Raw genomic sequence first — 10,075 nt, 5'->3', positions numbered from 1 at the left:
GTCGGGGTTTGCCCCTCCGAGCCGGGCTGCAGGCGGGAGCCGCCTCACTCCGGGACAGGCCCCCACTCCTGTGACCTCCTCCATCCCAGGGCCTCCAGTGGCGCTGGCCTCCTGTGCTCAGCACCCATGTCTTTGGAAACAAAGTGATGGGAATCCTGTTCTCGACCCTCGCTGGGCAACCGTTCATTTAGTCCCCTCGGCAATTCTAGGAGGCCAGACTATTCTCACCATCATCCCCAGTCTACAGGGGGGAAACTGAGGCACAGAGAGGTCCAGTCACTTTCCCCACTGCACCCACTGTCCAGCTCTCCACTTGTGGCCTCTTGGAGGCTGGGGAAGGATGGGAAGGGGTAAGGAGGGGCGAGGGGGTCTTGGAGACACAGCAGCCCACGTGGACTCTTCCTCAGGCCCCGCCCCGCCTCACCTGCGTGGAGCGGCCGCCCCACCGCCAAGGCCCCTGCCACACCGTCACGGACGCCCCCTCATTTCATTTTCCTCCCTCGCTCGTCGCCATCCGCAGTTGTGCTGTTTGCCTGGTGTCTAAAGCGCCCTCTCGAAGGCCGTGTCCTGAGGGTGGGGAGCGTTCTGTCCTGTTCTCAGAGGTCACCTCCTGCCACCTGGACGGAGTGGGCTCCGACGTGCCGGTTCCTGCAGCCTGGTGCAAGGAACGCCCCAGCCACGGGCGCTGTTGGGGGCACAGGAGCAAATCGGGTCTGACCTCAGGATCCGCAGAGAACATGTGCGCAGACGTTGCTCCCCGAGCCGCTCTGTCTGCACGGGGCCCGCCGAGGGCTCGGCTCTCAGCCCTCAGTGGGAAGACCGCGGCCGCCCCGTCCAACACGAGGAGGTTGGGGTGGGGAGAAGCCGAGTCACACGGTAGGAGGTGAACTGGCCGCTGGCCCCCAGCTCCCGGAGCCCCCCAGCCACATGGCCAGGGCACCAGCCTCCCGCCTGCAGTCTAGCCTGGGGAGCGGGTTTTAGGAACATTCCCAGGACAGTTCCCCTTGTTGTCCGGAGTCAAGAATGCTGTGACAGGATGCTGAAGCCGCATCTCCTTGTCTTGAGGTTCTGATAGAGGCCCCAGAAACCAGGCGGTGGGTGTCAGGTGGCCCCACAAAGCGAGGCCACCCCAGCAGAGCGCCCGCCAAGCAGGACTGATGAAGCCAAGACAGAGGGACTGTACCACTTGGGTCAGAAAGTTTGGGAGCCGGTAGACACCTGCGAGCTCACCCGGGAGCGGGTCACGAGGTCCCAGACAGAGTTCAGGGGGGTGAGAGGGCAGGGGGCATGTTTGCTTCCGCCTGCTCTCTGTCGAGTCCTGTTCGGTTCATGAAACGGATTTGCAACAAAAACTATTGATTATACATCAGGTCACCAGTTTCTAAAGCACTTTTCTATAATTGTGAATGAAAAATCTCACTCCTCTCAGTGGGGAAACGATAAAGGACACCGACGTGTGTCGATCTACAGCTTGTCGGACCCCTCACTTCCTTTAGTTCTCCAAACATTAGGAAGAGTGACCCCATTTCATATTTGGGGAAACTGAAGCTCAGAGAAGTTAAGGAGCTTGCCCAAGGCCACACAGCTAACATACGACAGAGTTGGGCTAAAACCCAGGTCTCTTTGATGCTGGGGGTACCGATCTCTCCCATCCCACATGCTTTTCTAGACCTTGCCTCTCTCCCATCAAGGGGCAGAGCTTGTGTCCCCTCCCATTGATTCTGGGCAGGCTCTGTGACGAGCCCTACCCGAGGGGACAGCATGAGTGACGGGATGGGATTTCCAAGGTTTTGGGACCCTCGCTCTTGGAACCCAGCCATTATGCTTCGAGGAAGCCCAAGTGGCCTGGGAGAGGCCACATGGAGAGGCCCCAAGGCCCCCGGCCCCCAGCCCCGGCTTGCTCTCAGCCCACAGCCGGCCCTGCACCCAGCTGCGTGGGCATGCCGTCTTGGATGTGGGTCCTGCAGCCCCAGGAAACCTTCCCAGCCGAGACCGCAGAGAAAACCAGCTCTCACCATGAGCCCGGCCCAAACTGCAGATTTCTGAACTCGGTCAACGACGGCCGTTTGCAGCCACTGCCTCTCGGGGCGGTTTGGTCCTCAGGAGGGGACCGCTGGGGACACAGAAGCCCAGGCCTCCCCGGCGCCCCGCAGACTCCTGCCCAACTCTGCTCTGAGGGGCCTTCTCACAGGCGGTGGAAGGTGAAGCGGAAACTAAGGACAAGATTCCAGAAGTTTTATGTCTGGAAGGTTGAGACCCACAAGAATATCTTAATGTCAGAAGGGAAAGAGCTTCTGTTCTCAGCAAAACTGAACGAAGAAGAGAAAGGCTGAGAGCCTGGGCCCAGGATTCTCCACCTGGAAACGCGACTTCGCTCCAGTGGGGTGTTTCTCTCTCTGACTCTGACAGACCGCGCGTCAAGGGACACGTTGCAAAAATTAGTTCCACATCATGGTAAATTTGATTTGCGATCACTCCACCTAGATTAAGATATCAGATTTATTTTTACGTTAAGGCATCCGCTTCTAAATGAAAGTATGTCTATAAAAGGTGCAGGTTCCGTGTAGATCCCATCAGAGCTGTATTTCGGTTGGGCTTTGGCAAACATTTTTTTAAATTAGGCGTTGTAATCAGGTAGCTATGAAAACAACCACGGTCTTCATTTTGCCCACAGACAGGTGGTCCCAGAGCAGAGGTCTCTGGAAAGACATACGCGGCCATGTGGTTTTCATAAGCTTCTCACGGCGGCCCACTGCCGGCCTTGGGACTCCATCTCATTCCTGTGACACTGAACTTTCATCCTCCTGCTGCCTCTGATGGCCCGTCTGGACAACCTTGTTCTGGACAGTTGGGTCTGTTAGGCCCCAAACACACACATAGGGACAGCCGCTAGTTCTTAACGGAGCTGTCAGCGTGCAGCAGGCACTCTGCTAAGAGCTGTCGACGTCAGAAGGCGTTTCCTTCATTGTCGTTTTATTCGAGAGGAAACTGAGGCTCGGAGAGATGAGTAATTGCCCAGGGTCACACGACTCGGAAGTAGCGAACCGTGGCAGGCTCCCCCCAGAGTCTGGACTCTTCGCTGCTGCATTTTCCTCTCCCACCCAGAATGGAACAGCTGGGGAGATCCAAGGGCAGAGAAGGAAAGTGAGCAAGAGAGCCTGTCCACACAGCGAGAGCCGGGCAGATGGAGGAGGCGGAGGCCAGCGGGGCCGAGGGTCATCAGAACCCAGAGGACGACGCTGATGACCAGGACCCACCTCAGGCTTGGTTGGGTGTGGCCAAGGGAATTAGTGTTGCCCCAGTGCTGTGCCTGTCTGCGCACATGCAGAACCTGGCGTCTGCTTCTGGGCACTGCATTTTGTGAAGGGCGTTGATAAATCATAGCTCGCGTCAGGGAGGGGACCAGGGGGTGCCGGTCTGAGGACCGTGGCCTAGAGGCACATACAGAGGAATTACGGGTCGAGTGCAGAGGAATGAAAAGTTGTTATTTATTTTGGTTGGGGGTGATATTAGCATTTGTATCATAAACTGACAGAATATTCAACCAATAGTGGCTGAAAAAAGGAACAGATTTTGTCCCTTTGCACAGCAAGAATCCTACAGGCAGGGCAGCTCCGTGGTTCTTGATAACACCTTGGAATCTGGTCCTTCCATCATGCTGCTCAGCCGGGGAAGTCTTTCCTCAAGCTCACAAAATGGGGGCAGCAGCTCCAGCTGTCACATCAGATACAACCATGTGAGTGCGAAAGAAGACACACACAATCTTCCTAGAAGCCCTTCTGTTTAGGATCTGTTGACCCAAATTGGGTCACACGTTCCTCTCCTGGCTGCAAGGAAACAGGAAATGAGAAGCTGGCATTGTCAGGCTCTCTGGTGGGAGGTGGGCTCTCCTACTATCAAAAAGGAAGGATGGCTCCTGGGCAGGCAGTAAGAAATATTTGCTGCAACACTGCTTGTGTTTCATTTTTTAAAAATCAGCTCTGCTGAGGTCTAGTTTACATCCAGTAAGACACACTCATTTTGTGTGTGCATTCCAATGAGTTTGGACACACGTGCACCCGTGAAACCACTACCACAGTCAAGAGAGAGAGCATTTCCATCATTCCAGAAAGTTCCCTCATGGCCCTTCCCAGATGTCCTCACCCGGCCGGAGGAACCCCCATCTGCTTTGGCAGCCTTTCGGGATGGGAGCAAGTGGAGCCCCGAGTTCCTCTTCCAGAGGAGATGCTCCCGGGCCTGTGGTTAGAGAGCGGGGTGGCCTCCCCGGGAAGTGGGCCCATCTCCTCTCGGGCGAGCAGCCTCGCCCTGTTCGCGCCCATCGCTTTTGCCTTTCAGGGAGGACGTGGGCTTGTCCTGATGGCCCCGCGGACGGCCGGGGCTGCTGTTTCCAGGCCGCACGCAGGCTGTGGGGTGATGCTGCCCGCGGTGTTCACCCCAGACCCACACGGCCTTGCTGCCCACGGGGGCGTCCGCATGCCATTCCCGTGTCCGCCTCGCCGGGCCCGCCCTGCTTCTCCAGCGCAGGCAACAGGCGCCCCCTTCCTGGGTGCAACGATTCGCGGTGGGGGCTGATGGCGTCCTAGGGACGTCTCCACGCCCAGCCCCGGGAACACCTCCCCCACGCTGACCCGGTGTCACCCTCCGAGTCCCAGGAGAACGTCAAAATGCGCTTGAGGGAAAGTGCGATCCCTTGGTTGTCATAAACCGTCTTATTTCTTGCTAATGAGTTAACGTTTGGTTAAAAATGATGGCCACAAAATAAGTCTGTGTTTTCTGTGTTGACTTAGAGCAGAACCAGGATGGACGGGAGGAACTTGGGGTTCGGATTTGGGTTCAGAATAAGGATGTTGTTAGTGAGGATGGGTGTCTCCCGACATGGGCTCCCAGTGTTGGGGGCTGCGGGCAGGTTCCCGGCTTACTCATCCTCTCCCCTCAGGGAGGAGCTCCGTCTGGTCCCGGGCAGCAGCTGACACATCCAGGGCTGCTCGGCTGAGCTTAGTTGAGACAATCTGAGTCTTTCCTCCTGGAGCCGGCTGTGGGGGTTCTCGAATTGGGTCCCCCATCAGCAGCATCAGTGTCACCTGGGAACTTGTTAGAAATGCAGATTGCCAGGCTCCACCCCAGACCCACTGAATCAGCAGCCTGTGTTGTGACAGGCTCCCCAGGTGACTCTTCCGCACGCAGGGTTAGAAGACAAGTCACAGGAATTGTGCCTTCACCGGAGGAAGCATCTCGAGGGAGGTCACTGGTCCCCAGTGCGACCCTAGGTTGTTCCTTCCGGAAGCGTGGTACTTCCCTATTCCTTAAATTCCGTACCTGTCCTTCCACTGGATAACCGCCTGCTTTGCCATGCCCCACACTCATTGCCACATCAGTTAGGATGCATTTTGGCTGCACATCACAGAAAAACTGGCTTCAGCAATGAGGACATGTATGTTTCTCACATCATAAAGCATCTGCTGGTGAGCAGGCCAGGTCAGATGTGGTGTCTCAATGATGCCATCATGTCATTGAGGACCAGGGTTTCTTCATCCTGATGCTCTGCTGTCTTCAACACGTCGACCCTTGGCTTCTCATCTCATGGTTACAAGATGGCTGCCACAGCTCAAACATCACACCCTTCCTCCCACACCCCAAGCAAGAAAGAAGGAGGCAAGTGGAAAAGAGACTTTGCTTTTATCAGGGAAGAAACACACAGGAGGGTGCTTCACGTGGCTTTGCATAGTTGTTGTGAGTTCCAATTCTGGAGACAGATTGGGTTCAAACCCCTGCTCCCCCAATTACTGGTTGTGACTGTGGGCGTGTTATGCCACCACCACTCCTGGGCCTGTTTTCTCTTCTGAAAACAGGGCCAAGTCTGGAGGTTGTGAGTCTTGAACAAGCCAGGATAAGCGAAATGTCTGGCCCAGGGTGAGGTGCTGTTCTCAGCTTCATGGGCGTCTCGTGACATGAAGCATGATGTGCACAGGGTAGCTCAGCAGAGGGGCCCAGGTCGCAGGTCTGGGAGCCCGCGGCGCCTCCATGCCATCCTGGAACCGTCTGCCTGACTTCTCTTCTGTGCGTGTGAGCAGGGGACGCCGACGCTCTGCCGTGGGAGCCGCTGTGCTGGGGTCCGTCCCCTCCGCTCTGTGACTGGTGACCGTGGGGCCTCTTCTGTGTTTCACCAGGGGGGATTAGGATGCTATGGCAGGAATGCGCAGAGAAACTCTCGACTTCCAAATCAGGCTGTCTGGGCCCTGGCGTCCCATCCCGGGAGTCTGGAGGGCCCGGAGTCTCTGCTGCTAACCGCCCTTTGCACGTCAAGAAGCAAAACGGGGCCTCGCGCCAGCCCCAGGTAGAGGGGCGGCTGCCCGCACCCAAGACCGGGCGTGGAGGGGGAAGCCGAGAGGAGCGAGGCCAGGCCCTGGGACTCGGCTGGGTGCTGCAGCCTGGCCTGAGGGGCGGGTGTGGTGGGCGCATTCAGAGACGCAGGGGGTCTGAGAGCTGTAGGCCAGTAGCACCCTGACCCTGGACCCCCGTCCCAGGCTTTCTACGTGGAACCACACTCCCCAGCAGAAAGGAGACAAGACCTCCGAGGTGGCAGAGAACGGCGGTAACCCCACGTCTGAGTGTCCTGGGGCCACCGAGACAAATGACCATGAGCTGGCCAGCTTAAAGCAACAGCCAGTTCTCCTCTCACGGTCCTGGAGGCCAGGAGTCCAAAACCCAGGTGTGGCAGAGTCGCGTTCCCTCCAGAGGCTCCGGGGGATGGTCCTCCCTGCCTCGTCCGGCTCCCGGGGGCCCCAGGGGTCCCTTGGCTTGTGGCCTCGTCACTCCAGTCTCTGCTCCATCTTCACACGGCCTGTCCTCCCCTCTGTCTTAGAAGGACACTGTCGGGACTCAGGGCCCATCCTCATCCGGGATGAGCTGCCTGCAAGCTTCTGAACTCACACCTGCGAAGACACTTTGTCCAGGAGAGGTCGCGTCCACAGGTTCATAGGACGTGGGCATTTGTCTTTGGGGGCCGTCTTTCAGCCGGCAGCGGCCGTGCGGAGACCCTCCGCTGTGCTGCGATGGGGGGCGTCGTGGTAGGAAACGCTTCCCTTTCACTTGCCTGGGAAGCAAATCTGGAGCGGGCGGTGGAAGATGTGTTAGCAGGGCCTGGGCCTGGCGGCTGCATAGAGGCCAGAACAACGCGCGTCTAGACGACGACAGAAACAGCATCTGGCCCCCAGTGGCTTTTGGGGTGCACCGTGGGAGGGATGGGGAGTGGACGGAGGGCAGTCCGCCGCCTCGGCGTCCAGAACTGCTGTCTTTCTGGTTCGTCCCACGACCACAGGCGGCCGCCCCATATGCGTGACTCGCCCCACGTTCCTTTCTGGTCGGGGGAGGATGCTTGGAGGAGGTCCCTAGGGTTGTCACATTCGTAGACAGAAAGCGGAACGGTGGGTGCCAGGGGCCGGGGGAGGGGAAGAGAAAAGTTGATGTTCCCGGGTGCAGAGTTTCAGATTTGCAAGACGAAGTTAGGGCGACCTGTTTCACAGCGATGTGAGTACATTCAACACTATTGAACCGGACACTTAAAAACGGGGAAGACGGTAAATGCTATGTCGTGTGGTTTTTACCACAATGAAAAAGCTCCCAAGATAACGTTTCTTCCCCATTGGATGAAATCTGTTATTGGTGGGCATGTCAATCGCTGGACTCTCTAGGGAACGCCGTCTAGAAATAGAAATTTTACTTTATTTTGTATTTTTTATTTTTCTTGAGAAGATTAGCCCTGAGCTAACTGCTGCCAATCCTCCTCTTTTTTGCTGAGGAAGCCTGGCCCTGAGCTCACATCCGTGCCCATTTTCCTCTACTTTATACGTGGGACGCCTATCACAGCATGGTGTGCCAAGCGGCGCCATGTCCGCACCCGGGATCTGAACCGGTGAACCCCCGGCCACTGAAGCAGAACATGGGCGCTTAACCACTGCGCCACTGGGCCGGCCCATAGAAATATAAATTTTAAATGCACACACCCTTAGAGGCAGCAGGCTCTCACTCAGAAGTCTCCAGAAACAAAGGAAGGACACTGGTTGAGTGAGAAGATCCATGGACTCCCTCAGCGCTGTGCCCGGCGCTGAAGAAACAGCTGTGGCTGGTCATCTTATTGTCGTAACAGTGAGAGGAGGGCCCCTCCTGCTCCACCCAGCAGTCAGGGGTCTCCAGAGAAACAACACCAATAGGAGACAGGTATGTAAATATAATGCACACGAGACACATTATACATGTGAGATACAATATATATCAGGGATATCATCATGTGATATGAGATATAGATATATATTTATTTATACAAATATTCATATTTACTTCGAGGACCTGGCTCATGCCATCACGGGATGGGCAAGTCCGAAATCCATAAAGTGGGCAGGAAACTCCAGCAGGAGCTCAGGCTGCTGTCTTGAGGCAGAATTCCTCCTTCTCCAGGAAGCTTCCGTTTTGTTCTTAAGGCCTTCACTTGCTTGGGTGAGGCCCACCCACATTCTCCAGGGTCACCTCCTTTCCTTAAAGCCAACTGATTGTCAGTGCTGACCACATCTCCCAGACACCTTTGAAGTAACACTTAGATGAGTGTTTGATTAAATAAGCAGGCGCTCCAGCCTGGCCAAGTCTAGATGTAAACCTGACCATTGCAGGCGCTGATCACGCTGTGCTTGGCTGGGGCCCTCTTCCCTGTAGGCCCCAGGCTCTGGGGACCGGGCCAGGCTGTGAGCAGCTCTGCCAGTGTCTTCTGTCAGGCTCATCTTAGTCCACCTGCTCAGGATTATCTCAAGTGATGGGCCGACACATGGAGGTTTTAGCCAATCATTGTCCACACCCAAGTTTGTCAACTGACAAAAAAAAAAAAAAAATCAGAACCTTTACCATTTGCTGGCCTTTCTGCCACTGGGCAAGTCGACACGTGGATAGCCTTCTCGTTAGAGGTGGGCCCTGCCCGGGGCTGATGGGGGTGCCGTCACCCACACAGGAAAAGATGATCCCCACCACAGTGCTTACTGAGTGCTAGCAGTGCACCAAGAGCCTTTACTAAACCCTTTAACCAGACAGCTAGAGACTGTCGTACGCCCTGTCTGCAGACGAGGAAACCAAGGCCCCGAAGGTTCAGTAACTTGCTCAGGTCACGGGCGAGTAGGTGGAGGAGCCAGGGCTAGAACCAGACCCTCTGGTCCAGAATCTGTTCTCTTGAGCCTGTAGCACATGCCATCAGAGGATGTCACTCTCTGGTCCTGTGTCAGACTTGGGGGCGGCAGCTGGGGGTGGAACACACAGCCGGGGGGGCTGAGTCCCCACCCAAATCCCTCTCTCGACAAATTCAGACTTCATTCCCCTATTGAGGACGTGTCTCCTTATCCAAGACAGGACGTCGTCCTCTGCCCCCTTCTCTGGAATGTTTCGAGAATTCGTGTCTGTCAAACGCTTTGGAGAAACATGAAAAGAATTTTTTAAATGCCAGGTCTTTTTTTTTTTTTCAATCAATTATAGATTTGCCTTTGGGGTGAGGCTAACACAACGTAAAATCGCCAGATGCCCAACTTTCCTCGCATCGGAGTGAACAAAAGTCATGGCTCTGCGAGCTTGGCAGTGACGGGGCCGTCGCTTTGAATCTCCGCCGAGGGGAGAACTGACGGATCTGGGATGGATTCTGGAGAAACAAGCGTGGCGGCCCGTTTCCCACTGGGAGCTGCGGCAGAGCAATCCCAACAGGCCCTCAGGAGGGGCTGGGAGCTCGACGCTCTGCAGACTGGAAGGAATTGGCTCTGCCCACAGCCCGTCCTGCAGCCTGTGTTTAACAATACGTCCCAAACGTGCGAAGCGCCTGGTCTCAGAGCAACAGGAAGAAGGGATCGCCTGCGACTTCAGGCAACTGCGGATTTGAATTTTGTCCTGGCCATCACGTCCTCCCGGGGAGCCTGGCTTTCTCTGGCCAGGGCAGAGCGTCCCCCACACCTCGAGTCTGGCGTGTGTGTCCCAGGGAGGGTGGCATCCCCGCGCCTTGCACATCTGGCCCCCGGGAGGCTGAGGCCGGGTCTGCTGAGGGAGGAGCCCA

Source organism: Equus przewalskii, chromosome 3 (genome assembly GCF_037783145.1).
Source record: "Equus przewalskii isolate Varuska chromosome 3, EquPr2, whole genome shotgun sequence".
In the NCBI taxonomy this organism is placed as follows: Eukaryota; Metazoa; Chordata; class Mammalia; order Perissodactyla; family Equidae; genus Equus; species Equus przewalskii.
This window is presented reverse-complemented; position numbering follows the sequence as displayed.